General features: G+C 39.6%; 1 protein-coding gene across 2 annotated transcripts in view; it reads left to right on the top strand.

The window, feature by feature from the left end:
• Positions 1-12,991: 12,991 nt before the first annotated feature.
• Positions 12,992-13,503, top strand: part of FZD6 (frizzled class receptor 6) — a 33,706-nt gene continuing 33,194 nt past the window's right edge. The window contains exon 1 of one of the 2 annotated variants that reach the window (XM_008001271.3): positions 12,992-13,119. The gene's annotated coding sequence lies outside the window, so the exon portion shown is untranslated. Of the gene's footprint in view, positions 13,186-13,503 lie in introns of both variants that reach the window. The other variant, XM_008001270.3, reaches the window with a different exon arrangement.

The raw sequence follows: 13,503 nt of genomic DNA on the forward strand, positions 1-13,503 counted from the left end.
CACCACCACGGCCGGCTAATTTTGTATTTTTAGTAGAGATGGGGTTTCTCAATGTTTGTCAGGCTGGTCTGGAACTCCCAGCCTCAGTCTCAGGTGATCCACCCCCCCTTGGCCTCCCAAAGTGCTGGGATTACAGGCGTGAGCCTCCACACCCGGCCCAATCTTTTTACTGTCTGCGTAGTTTCACCTGTGCATAGTTTTCCATATTTTCAGAATGCTACGTAGTTGCAATCATGCTGTAGTATTTTGACTTTTCCGATTAGCTTATATCTCTTAGGAATATGCATTTAAGGTTCCTTCATGTCCTTTCATGGCTTGATAGCCCATCTTTCTAGTGCTGAATAGGATTCCATTTTCTGAATGTACCACAGTTTATCCATCCACCTACTGAAGGACATCTTGGTTACCTCCAAGTTTTGACAATTATAAACATAGCTGCTATAAACATCCATGTACAGGTTTTAGTGTCAACATAAATTTTCTACACCTTTGGGTAAATACCAAGGTGTGTAATTGCTGGATCATATGGTAAGAGTATGTCTAGTTTTATACGAAATGACCAAACTGTCTTCCAGAGTGATTACACGATTTTGCATCCCCACCAGCAAAGATTGAGAGTTCCTGTTGCTGTACATTCTTGTCAGCATTTGGTGTTGTCACTGCTTTGGATTTTGACCATTTTAACAACTCTGTATGGTATATCATTGTTGTTTTTACCTTTGTGTATTTATTTCATTTTTGCCTTTTGCTCTCGTGTGTATACTATACTGTGAAATTTTCCTATTTTCCTCCAAAGTGTTTTTATAAAAGTCATGCATGATTGATGTGAAAGAGATGCAACAGTCTCCTTTCCACATCAGACTCCCACTTATTCCATGCAGCCATAAGGGACCCAAAGTTAATAGTTTCTTATACTTGCTTGGAAATATATATTTTATCTCCCCTGTCTATCTCTGTCCCTCTCATTATATCCCAGTCTCACCCAACTCAAGCCTAGACCTGTCAATTGTGTGTGTGTGTTTTTAACTAAAGAAAATTTTATGTAGGAAGACAAACTTTCAGTTTGTCTTATAACTGTAGTAAGACCACAGAATGGCTTTTACAATCTCAGATGTCTCTAGTTGTTAAACGTCCCATGTAATTCTCTTATTGTCATTTATGTTACGATGAATTTGTTAATCAAATTAAAGACAACATTTATTCTATCCAGAGTTCTTACTAAGATAGAAATGTTTTATTAATAAGATTCTTGTTTAAATCATCTCTTTCTTTTGAATAATATCTTTAAGATTATAATCCATTCAATTTGAGCAAAAGTATAATCATTTTAGTTAGGGCCATGCTTTAAAATTAAAAATAAAAGTGGCCATCCAAAATTACATTTAAAAAGAGTCAAGACTAACCCATGTTTTTATTGTGAATTAAGTTGTTCATTGGTGGAGTTACTTGGAGGCTGAATCCGCCTTGAGGATAACTCAGTTCTACTTTCAGACATGGCAGTGTGGGGGAAAATCCAACCCAGGGAAAGAGGATAATGAAGAGGACCGTTTGATGAAAAGAAATTCCTCATCATTAATGGAGAAGGTGGAGGGCCAGGCCAGGCAACGAGAGAGAAGAGCTTCCTCTTCCCACAAATTCTTCCTTTGGCAGCAAGGATCTCCGGATTGGACTAAGGAGTGGAGGGACAAAAGCTGGCAGGGTTTACCTGGTTTGAAGATCTCTGCAATAAAGATCTTGCATGTACATGGGCTGCTCAGGGTTCCATCTCCCCGCAAATAAATAAACAAATAAATAGTTTTAAGTTTTGTCAAATTTATGCATACAAAAGTTAACTAGTAATACAAGGTTTATTATTCAAAAAAAAAATATATGCCAGCAACTTCCTCTTCCACCATTCTTCCTTTCAAAGGAGAAATCAATGAAACTCTTCTAGATGTTATTAACTGCCTCAAAACCCATCTGAATTAGCCAACTTCCCTGGTCTCCACTATATTATTTTCCCCCATTCAAGAAGAGTGAATTTTAATTGCGAGGTTCTTAAAGCTTACACAATTTTGAGACTTTTTAAAGAAAAAGAATGTAAGATTCCATAATATCAAATTAGATAGAGCCTTGGAAAGGTCCCTGATGCTTAAGCTTCATTATTAATAGTACATCTGCTTCTGCCTTCAGGTGAGAACATACAAGATCCTTTGTATTAAATTATCCCATTGCTACCTCTAAACCATCTCCCCGTCCACATACCATGTTGGAAACACCAAATCTCTCAATAATTTTATATTCAAGTAGCTCCCCAAAGCCCACCTCCTCTATAAAATCTGTTCTATTGAACTGAAATATAGTCATATTTCTTTAATTCCACTTTCTCTAAAAATTTAACTCCATGTTTTCCTTCACTTATCAACCTATGATACATACTTGTCCCATTGTGCTTATTTTTTGTATTTCTTTTTCCCTAACTTTATTAAGGTAGAATTGGCAAATAAAAATTGTGTATATTCAAGACATACAATGTGATAATTTGATATACATAAACATTGTGAAATGATGACCACAATCAAGTTAATTAACACATTCATCACCTTACATAGTTACCATTTTGTGGTATGTGTGTGTGTGTGTGTGTGTGTGGTGAGACACTTAAGATCTACTTTCTTAGCAAAGTAGATCTTAGCATCTCGGCTAACTGCAACCTCTGCCTCCCGGGTTCAAGCGATTCTCCTGCCTCAGCCTCCCGAGTAGCTGGGACTACAGGTGCCTGCCACAATGCCTGGCTAATTTTTTGTATTTTTAGTAGAGACAGGGTTTCACCATGTTAGCCAGGATGGCCTCAATCTCCTAACCTCATGATCCACCCGCCTTGGCCTCCCAAAGTGCTGGGATTACAGGTGTGAGTCACCGCACCTGACCCAGAACTTATTCATCATAAGATGAATTTTTTTCTCCTTTGACGAACATCTTCCCATTTCCCCTATCTCCCACCCCCTAGCCACCACCTTTCTACTTGCTGCTTCTGTGATTTTGACTTTTTTAGATTCCACATATAAGTGAGTTCTTACAGTATTTGTCTTTCTGTGTCTGGCTTATTTCACTTGGTATTATGTCCTCCAGGTTCATCTGTGTTGTTGCAAATGGCAGGATTTCCTTCTTTTATGGCTGAATTATATTTCATTGTATACTTATATTTTCTTTATCCATTCATCCACCAACAAATGCTTAAGTAGTTTCTATATCTTGGCTATTGTGAATAATGCTACAATGAACATGGACATGCATATATCTTTTCAACATACTGACTTCAGTTCTTTTGGATATATAACCATAAGCATGATTACTGGATTATATGGTAGTTCTATTTTTAATTTTTTGAGGAACCTCCATACTGTTTTCCATCTGGCATACAGGCATACCTAGGAGATATTTCAGGTTTGGTTCCAGATCACCACTATAAATTTTGCAACAAAGTCAGTCACATAATTATTTGGTTTCCCAGTGCATATTTAGTTTCCCAGTTCACACTACACTGTAGCCTATTAAGTGTGTGACAGCCTTATGTCTAAAAAACAATGTAAAATACCTTATTGCTAAAAAATGCTAACAATCATCTGAGCCTTTAGTAAGTCATAATCTTTTTGCTGGTGGAGGGTCTTGCCTTGGTGTTGATGGCTGCTGACTGATCAGGGTGATGGTTGGTGAAGGTTGCAGCAGCTGTAGCAATTTCTTAAAATAAGACAACAATGAACTGTACCTTATTGATTGACTCTTCCTTGCACAAAAGATTTCTCTGAAACAGATGATGCTGTTTGATATCATTTTACCCACAGAACTTCCTTCAAAATTGGAGTCAATCCTCTTCAACTGTGCTGCTGCTTTATCAACTAAGTTACATAATATTCTAAATCCTTTGCTATCATTTCAACAATATTCACATCTTCACCAGGAGTAGATTCCACTTCAAGAAACCACTTTCTTTGCTCATCTATAAAAAGCAACTCTTTATTCATTAAAGTTTGATCATGGGATGGCAGCAATTCAGTCACATCTTCGGGCTCCACTTTTAATTCTAGTTCTCTTGCAATTTCTACCACATCTGCAGTTTCTTCCACTTGAATTTTGAACACCTCAAAGGTCATCCACGAGGGTTGCAATCAACTTTTTCCAAACTCTCATTCATGTTTTTTTTTTTTTTTTTTTTTTTGACAGGGTTTTGCTCTGTTGCCCAGGCTGGAGTGCAGTGGCACAATCTCGGTTCACCGCAGCCTCAACTTCCCAGGCCCAAGCCATCCTCCTGCCTCAGCCACCCAAGTAGCTGGGACTACAAGCATGTGCCACCATGCTTGGCTAATTTTTTGTACTTTTTGCAGAGATGGGGTTTTGCCATGTTGCCCAGGCTGGTCTCGAACTCCTGGGCCCAAGCAATCTGACCACCTCAGCCTCCCAAAATGCAGGATTACAGACGTGAGCCACTGTACCCAGCCTCTATGTTGATATTTTGACCTCCCATGAATTATGAATGTTCTTCATAGCATCTAGAATGGTGAATCCTTTCCAGGAGGTTTCAATTTACTTTGCCCAGCTCTATCAGATGAATCACTCTCTCTGGCAGCTATAGCCTTATGAAATTTGTTTCTTAAATAATAAGATTTGAAAGTCAGAATTACTCCTTGATCCATGGGCTGCAGAATAGATGTTGTGCTAGCAGGCATGAAAACATTAATCTCCTTGTATATTTCCATCAGAGCTCTTGGGTGACCAGATGTATTCTCAATGAGCAGTAATATTTTAAAAGAAATCTTTTTTTTGAACAATAGGTCTCAAGAGTCGGCTTAAAATACTCAGTAAGCCATGCTGTAAACAGAAGTGCTGTCATCTAAACCTTGTTGTTTCATTTACTGAGCACAGGCAGAGTGGATTTAGCATTTTTTTTTTTTTTAGACGGCATCTTGTTGTTGTCCAGGTTGGAGTGCAGCTGCACAATCTCAGCTCACGACAACATCCACCTCCAGGTTCAAGTGATTCTCCTGCCTCAGCCTCCCGAGAAGCTGGGACTACAGGCGTGCACCACCATGCCGGGCTAGTTTTTGTATTTTTAGTAGAGATGGGGTTTCATTATATTGGTCAGGCTGGTCTCAAACTCCTGACCTTGTAATCTGACTGCCTCAGACTCCCAGAGTGCTGGGATTACAGGCGTGAGCCACCGTGCCCGGCCGATTTAGCATAATTCTTAAGGGCCTTGGGGTTTTTGGAATGGTAAATAAGAATTGGCTTCATCTTAAAGCCACCAGCTGCATTAGCCTTTAACGAGAGAGTCATTCTATCCTTAAAAGCTTTGAAGCAGGTATTGACATCTTCTCCCTAGCTATGAAAGTCTTAGATGGCATCTTCTTCCAGCATAAGGCTATTTAGTCTACATTGGAAATCTGTTATTTAGCGTAGCCACCTTCATCAATGATCTTAGATATTCTGGATAATTTACTGCAGTTTCTCCATTAGAACTTGCTGCTTCACCTTTCACTTTTATGTTACGGAGACGGCTTCTTTCCTTAAACCTCATGAACCAACCTCTTCTAGCTCTGCAGCTTCCTCACCTCTTTCCGCCTTCATAGAATTGAAGTGAGTTAGAACCTTGTTCTGGACTAGGCTTTTGCTTAAGGGAAGGTTATGACTGGTTTGATCTTCTATCCAGACCATTCAAACTTTGTCCATATGAGCAATAGGGCTGTTTTGCTTTACTATCATTTGTGTGTTCACTAGAGTAGCACTTTTAATTTCCTTCAATAACTTTTCCTTTGCATCACAACTTTGCTAACTGTTTGGCACAGGAGGCCTACCTCTCAGCCTGTCTCAGCTTTCAATGTGCCTTCTTCACTAAGCTTAATCATTTCCAGCTTTTGACTCAAAGTGAGAGATATGTGACTCTTCCTGTCACTTGAACATTTAGAGGCCACTGTAGGATTATTAATTGGCCTAATTTCAATATTGTTGTGCCTCTGGGAGCAGGGAGGTCCAAGGAGAGGGAGAGAGATGGGGAAAACAGTCGGTTGGTGGAGCAGTCAGAACATACTCAACATTTTTCAAATAAGTTCGCCATCTTCTACGGGCATGGTTCACAGTGCTCCCAAACAATTAAATAGTAATATCAAAGATCACTGATCACAGATCACCATAACAGATATGATAAAAATAAAAAAGTTTGAAATATTGTAAGAATTAAAAAATGTGACACAGAGATGTGAACTGAGCACAGATCACTGGGAAAATGGCTCCAAGCAGGGTTTCCAGAGATCTTCTGTTTGTAAAAAGCACAGTATCTACGAAGCACAATAAAGCAAAGTGCAATCAAATGAGGTGTTCCTCCACTAATTTACATTCCCACCAGTACTGTACCAAGTTTCCTTCTTGTCCATACGCTTGCCAATATTTATCTCATCGTGTTGATAATAGCCATCCTAAGAGGTATAAGATGTATCTCATTGTAGTTTTGATTTGCATTTCCCTGATGATTAGTGATGTTGAGCATCTTCTCATACACTTATTAGCTATTTGAATGCTTTACTTGGTAAAACATCTATTCAGGTCTTTTGCCTATTTTTTAGTTATTTGTTCTTTGGTTGGTTTGATTTTGTTTTTTGTTCATTTGTTTGTTTGTTTTGTATTTTTTGCTATTAAGTTGTATGGATTCCTTATATATTTTAGATATTAACTCCTTATCAGATATGTAGTTTGCAAATACTTTTTCCCAATCCATAGGATTGCCTTTCCATTCTATTGATTATTTTCTTTGCTGTGCATTAGCTTTTTAGTTTGATGTAGTTCTACTTAGGAAATTTTTCTTTTGTTGCCTGTGTTTTTGATGTCATATCAAAAAAAATTATTGCCAAGACCAATGTCAAGGACCTGTTCCCTTATGTTTTCTTCTAGGAGTTTTACAGTGTTGGCTCTTATATTTAAGTCTTTAATCCATTTCAAGTTAATTTTTTTTTACATTGTATAAGAAAAGGGCCCACTTTCATTTTTTGGCATGTGGATATCTAGTTTTTTCAACATCATTTATTGAAGAAACTATCTTTTCCCCATTGTACATTCTTGGTGCCCTTGTCAAAGATTAGCTGATTGTATACATATATATATATATATATATATATACGCTTATTTCTGGGCTCTCTCTACTGTTCCATTGGTCTGTTTTTATACCAGCATCATACTGGTTTGATTACTGTAGCTTTGTAATACAGTTTGAAATCAGACAGTGTGATGCCTCTAGTTTTGTTCCTCTTTCTCAAGATTGCTTTCACTATCCAGGGTCTTTTGTGGTTCCGTATGACTTCTAGGATTATTTTTTCTATTTCTTTGAAAAATGCCATTGAAATTTTGATATAAATTGCATCAAATCTACAGATTGCTTTGGGTACTATGGACATTTTAACAATATTAATTATTCTAATCCATTTGTTTTTAATGTAATTTTTAAACTCAGAATTATTAGCAGCCCATGATCCATAATTGGTATAAAGTTGGTTCTGTACATCAAAGAAAATTAATTTAGTTATTGTCTAAATTACTAAATTGGGGCAAGAAGCCCTTTTCTAGAAGCTACAAGCTTTATAAAGGGAAAATACTATTTCTAATATTCGACTTAACCTGGCTGCTTTGGTTTAAAAAAAAGGATAACATATTAAATATTTAAAATGACCAGATGGTAGGTTTGAATCCACTAAAAACAAACTCAGCAGGGCAAACTCACAGGCACAAAATGTAACTCAAAGCATTAGTAGAGCTGAGGCTGTTATTCTTTAGCATTATGAATCTCTTTATTTGCAATGACTATACCAGAGCTCTAAAGAGGCAGTCTTATACATCAAACTGTCATTAAAATATGTGGCTCTTTCCTGCAGTGTCATGTTACTACTGCACTGAAAATTTTATTTTTCCAGTAATACCGGAGGTAGTAATTAGAAGGTCTATTATTTCTGGCCAACCATAATAGATACAACCATAATGGACACAACCCAAAGGTTAATTGCTATGCTACAAACACTGCAGCAATTAGCTTTTAGAGTAGGGAGTGACAGGGAATATATTTCAAGTGAAAGTTAGTTTTTAAATAGAAACTATCCTCTACGTCGTGTGCATAGACTTCCTTAATAAATTCAGTGCATGATCAAATTCACAATGCTACTTGGAGGGAGTGAAGCCATGGTAGAGCTTTTAAGGGTTAGGGAAAGAAGTATTTGGGAGAGAACTTCATGAGGGAAGGGATTCATACCACTGGAAGTTCTAACTGCTTCCTCCCAAGTCCCTTTATGCTTCTGTACTCTTCAATGCCTCTGCTCAACCCAGCCTCCTCCAGCTGGGGTCCCTCTACTGCTATTTGTTCCTCAAACTACTAATGTCTCAGCATCAGGTCAGTGGCCACAAGCAGGCCTATCCCCTAGTATGTGTATAGGGACCAGGCAGGAGTACAAAGGAGGATACCATGCTATATGTCTACATAGCTAAAACTCATATATCAAACTAACAAACTGCTACTTGAAATATGTTCTGTCCTCCTACTTTGAAAAAACGTACCTTTATAAAGACAGAAATGTTTTTAATGTGTAAAGCTATGTTTTAATGAGTAGGCAAAATATCAAAAATAGATCAATTCAATTATTATTGCACGTGTTTGCATAGTCTGGTGATAGGCTGGAGATTTTCGGGTAGTAATTAAATAAAAATTTACACAGTTTACAAATTACATATTTACCCCTGTGATATTTACTTTCTTCTCTTCATTTTGGTAAAATCCCTTAATTAATATTGTCATAATCAAAATTTTCATAGTCAGTATTCTATGAATACTAATGCCAAATTACATAATTTTCCTGAATTATTGCAGCTCTTGGGATTTTCAACTTGATTTTAACTTGGAGATACTTTGCTCTGCTAAGGCAGTAGCAACTGGAATTATCAATAAAATTCTTAAAGTTATACTTATTTTTTAAAATGAGATATTAAGGTTTGTAGTGTGGCATGTAAGGAGCTTAGCTGTTAATCCGTCCTAACAAAAAGTAGAAAGTTGAACAAACTGAAAATCAACAACTCTTCCTAGATCTAGCAGAGAAGTGGGGACACAGAGCAAGCCGCTGCCTCCAAAGCTGGAGAGACAAACAGGCAGATACAGAGAATCATAATTTATTAGAGCAGCAACCCACCAGCAGAAACCTCCAGGGGCACGAGTACAGGGTAAGAAGACCAGAACTGTAACTGATGAATTGCTAGAGGCTCAGTGTGGTCAAGACTAACAGTTTAAAACTTCAGGGGGTTAGCCAGGCACGGTGGCTCATACCTGTAATCCCAGCACTCTGGGAGGCCTAGGCAGGCAGATCGCAAGGTTAGGAGATTGAGACTATCCTGACCAGTATGGGGAAACTCTGTCTCTACTAAAAATACAAAAATTAGCTGGGCATGGTGGTGTGCACCTATAATCCCAGCTACTTGGGAGGCTGAGGAAGGAGAATCATTTGAACCTGGGAGGCGGAGGTTGCAGTGAGTCAAGATCGCACTACTGCACTCCAGCCTGGCAACAGAGCGAGACTCACACACACACATACACACACACACACACACACACACACAAAAGGGGCGGGGGGCTAGTCTTTGGAGGGCACACCCACACTTTCGTAAGTTTTACCTCCAGGAGTTCTTCCAGGTTCTGTCAGTGAAAATCAAAGAAAAATCACCTCCTACATCCAACAGGGAAAGGTTTAAAGTAACCATTTTGAAATATGTTAAAATATTCTGCTCTTTTCAACAAGGCCTGTCCTCAAGAGAAACTACTTTACCAGAGCCTAACCTATTAGTTTTAGCAGAGTCTAACCAAGCTGGTAGATGGCAAATACCCAGCCCCCTCTAGACATCCTGTCCCAGCCAAGAAGGGGGATAAAAACTAAGAAGCACTTGTGAAGTTCCCAGCCTAGGGACACAGGCTCACTAAGACTGAGACCTAATCATAGGTCTATGGAATGCTTCCCCTCCTCCCACATCTTAACACCACATCACTAAAGTCCATTTATTCCAGTGCCTTTCACCCAGTACATCATGTCCAGCTTTCAACTAAAAATTACACGGCACACTATAGAGCAAAAAACACAGTTTGAAGAGACAAAGCAATCATCAGAACTAGACTCACATATGGCAGAGATATTGGAATTATCAGACCAGGAACTTCAAATAACTGATTAATATATTAAGGGCTGTAAAAGTAAATGTAGACAACTTGAAAGAACAGATGGTTAATGTAAGCAGAAATGAAATTTTTAAGGAAGAATAAATAAGAATTGCTAGAGATATAAAGTTCTATAACAGAAATGAAGAATGCCTTTGATGGATTCATTAATACATTGGACATGGTTGAGAAAAGAATCTCTGAGCTTGAGGATATGTCAATGGAAACTTCCAAAATTGAAAAATAAAGAGAAAAAAAGACTTAAAGAAACAATATCCAAGAACTGTGAAACAACTACAAAAATATAACATATGTGTAACAGGAATACCAGAAGGAGAAGAAATAGAGAAAGGAACAGAAGAAATATTTGAAGCAACAGTGACTGAAAATTTCCCCAAATTAATGTCAGTCACCAACAATGTTAGACCACCTCTCTAAAATCTCTTCCAGAAGATAGAAACAGAGGGAATACTTCCTAGCAGCATTGCCCTAATACCAAAACCAGACAAAAACATTACTAGCAAAGAAAACTATAAACCAATACATCTCTAGAACAAAGATGTAAAAATCCTCGACAAAATATTAGCTAGTAGAATCCAGCAATGCATAAAAAGAATTGTACAGCATAACCAAGATTTATCCCAGGTATGAAAGGCTGGTCCAATATTTGAAAATTCATTCATGTAATCTACCATATGAATAGACTAAAGAAGAAAAATCACATGATCACATCAATAGATGCAGAAAATGCATTTGACAAAATCCAACACATTTTCATGATAAAAACTTTCAGCAAACTAGGGACAGAGTGGGGAACTTCCTCACTTGCTAAAGAACATCTACAAAAACCCTAAGGTAACATCATACTTAATGATGTGGAACTTACCTATAGAGGAATAAAAATAAAGAATGACATCCAACTTCTCAGAAACCATGTAGACAAGAAGAGAGGTGGAGTAAAACTGTTGAGAGAAAAAAACTACTAACCTATAATTCTGTACCTTGCAAAATTAGCCTTCAAAAGTAAAAGTCTGTTTCTTCTACTTTTGGTCACCACTGTCCCCTAGCATCAGCCCAGAGGAACAATGCAAAGAGAAAGAGAAGGAAAATGAGGAAAACTGTCAGATAGTTATTTACAGATGAAGAAACTAAAGAGGATCTGAATAATTTGCTCAAGTTCACACAGCAAGTAAGTGCTGGAGCTAGGTTTTGAACCCAGGGGTTTTGAAATCCAAAGTTTGTGTTCTTAATCTCGTACCATTGGGATGAAATTTGTACAGTGAAAGACAAGCAACGATATAGATGATTGCCTAAGTATTCCAAATCCATCCTGACAAAAAAATTAATAATTCCAGTTAATCATTGCTCACTATATAATTAAATACAATTAAAAATAAAACAGGCTTTATTTCTGTATAAATCAACTTACTACAATTTTTCCTTCCAAATCATGGAACAAGTATTCACTTGAATTACAAAAGTATCGTTTTCAAATGATACTTTAAAAGTGTCGTTTGTAAATGATACTTTAAAAAGTATCGTTTTAAAATACTTTTAAAAGTATTGTTTTTAAATGATACTTTTAGTGATACCTCACTGCCTGGTAATTACTACTTTTAGCGATACTTCACTGCCTAGTAGTCACTAGAGCCTGATCACAAAAAGATTCATTAAGTTCGTAGAAATTGGAGAGAAAGAGTCTTCCGATGTAGAAACTTAGAAATTTAGGGGGAAATACTCTTCCTACATAGAAATTTACTTTGCAATACATCAACTATCCAGCTCTTAATGATGTTAATATTTCTTCATCACTACCTTTTCCCCCAACATCAGTCTTAAGCTTTTGATAAAACTGGGGAGGAATTCCCCTTTCCAAGTTCAAGCCTTTCACCCACAGATTTCAAAACTCTTACTCTGGTTGTTCAGTGTTGTCCTTCCAGGTATGGCAATATGACATTCCTTTTCTGCAACAGGATGATTTATCTGACAAGAATAGCCTCCATTTACAAGTTACTTTGCATTTTTCAAAGTACTTCTACAAGTTCATTTGCTTCTCATACAATTCTGTTTCATAGGAGGGTCTTACAGGATAGGTGTAAACACTTGTAACGAACTTGGCACTATTTGACTTACAGCCAGGGCTCAATTAACGTTAACCATCACTACAACTATTGTCATTCCCATATTGTGAGGAAACTATGTCCCTGAAAGATTAGGGTAATTTATCTAACATCTATGACAGTGTTGGTACCCCAAACTAGGTTGATTTCTACAGCAGTTCAACTTCCTATTAGGGTTTGTATCACTAAAACTGTAGGACCCGCCAGGGCTGGAATCCCACTGCTACCTGAGCATACAGTTGGTGACCAGACTCCCCGAATTAATAAAAGGATTTGTTGTTGTTGTTTTTATAGCAGTTGTCCAGGAAGTATCTCCTTTCGAACTCAGGTCACTGGGCAATTGACTTTACAGAGCAAATTGGCCCCGTTTAAGGATTCTTGGCTCCTGAAATCCGCAAGGAAGTGCGTTCTTTTAGAGGGAGCGCCAAGGGCTTCAAAAAAAATCCTTCTAAAGTGAACCCCTCCGGACCCAGATAGCGAGATGGGGCTCAGCCTTGTGCCTCGGGGGTAGTAACAGACGGCAAGGTGGAGGGGGCTTCCCGGGCCCACAGCCGGACCTCGGCACCCCGAGCGCGTTCACCGGCGCCGGGTCCTGGCGGGCCGCGGAGTCAGGCCGGGCGGCGCAGCTCAGGCGGTGCCCGGGCGCAGGGCCAGTCCCACCGCCGCCGCCGCCGCGAGCCCGGACCTGCCCGCCCGACCTGGCGGCGCAGTCTCGCGGGATCGCTCAGCTCTCGCTCCCGGTGCGGCTCTCGAGGCAGCTCCAGTGCCGGACGCTCCCCGGAGCCGTCTCAGGTCGCTGGGGGGACGGTGGGCTAGACGGGGACGGGAAGGGAGAGCGGCCTTCGACCGCTGCCCGAGGTGGGGCTCCCACGGCCGGGACTGGGCAGGGGCCGGGCGGGTGCCGGGGGAAGCGGGGCGGGCCTCGAGGGGCGCGAGGGGCCGCGGCTGGGTGAGGCGCGCCGGGAGCCGCAGGTGCTGGGGAGGCGGTGGCGGGACGGCCCGCACCCGAGTTTCCTCGGAAACGGGAGCCGGCTCTGAAAGGCTGGCTGTGCCGTGGCCCGGCGGCACCACGCAGGCCAGGAACGCGCTGTCTGGCTCTAGGCCTGGGGCAGGTGCCTGGGTGTGGGGTGCTGGCAGACCGGCCATCAGTGTGTGTTGGGGCGCGTGTAATTCGTA

The sequence above is a fragment of the Chlorocebus sabaeus genome, chromosome 8, assembly GCF_047675955.1.
Source record: "Chlorocebus sabaeus isolate Y175 chromosome 8, mChlSab1.0.hap1, whole genome shotgun sequence".
NCBI classification, from domain to species: Eukaryota; Metazoa; Chordata; class Mammalia; order Primates; family Cercopithecidae; genus Chlorocebus; species Chlorocebus sabaeus.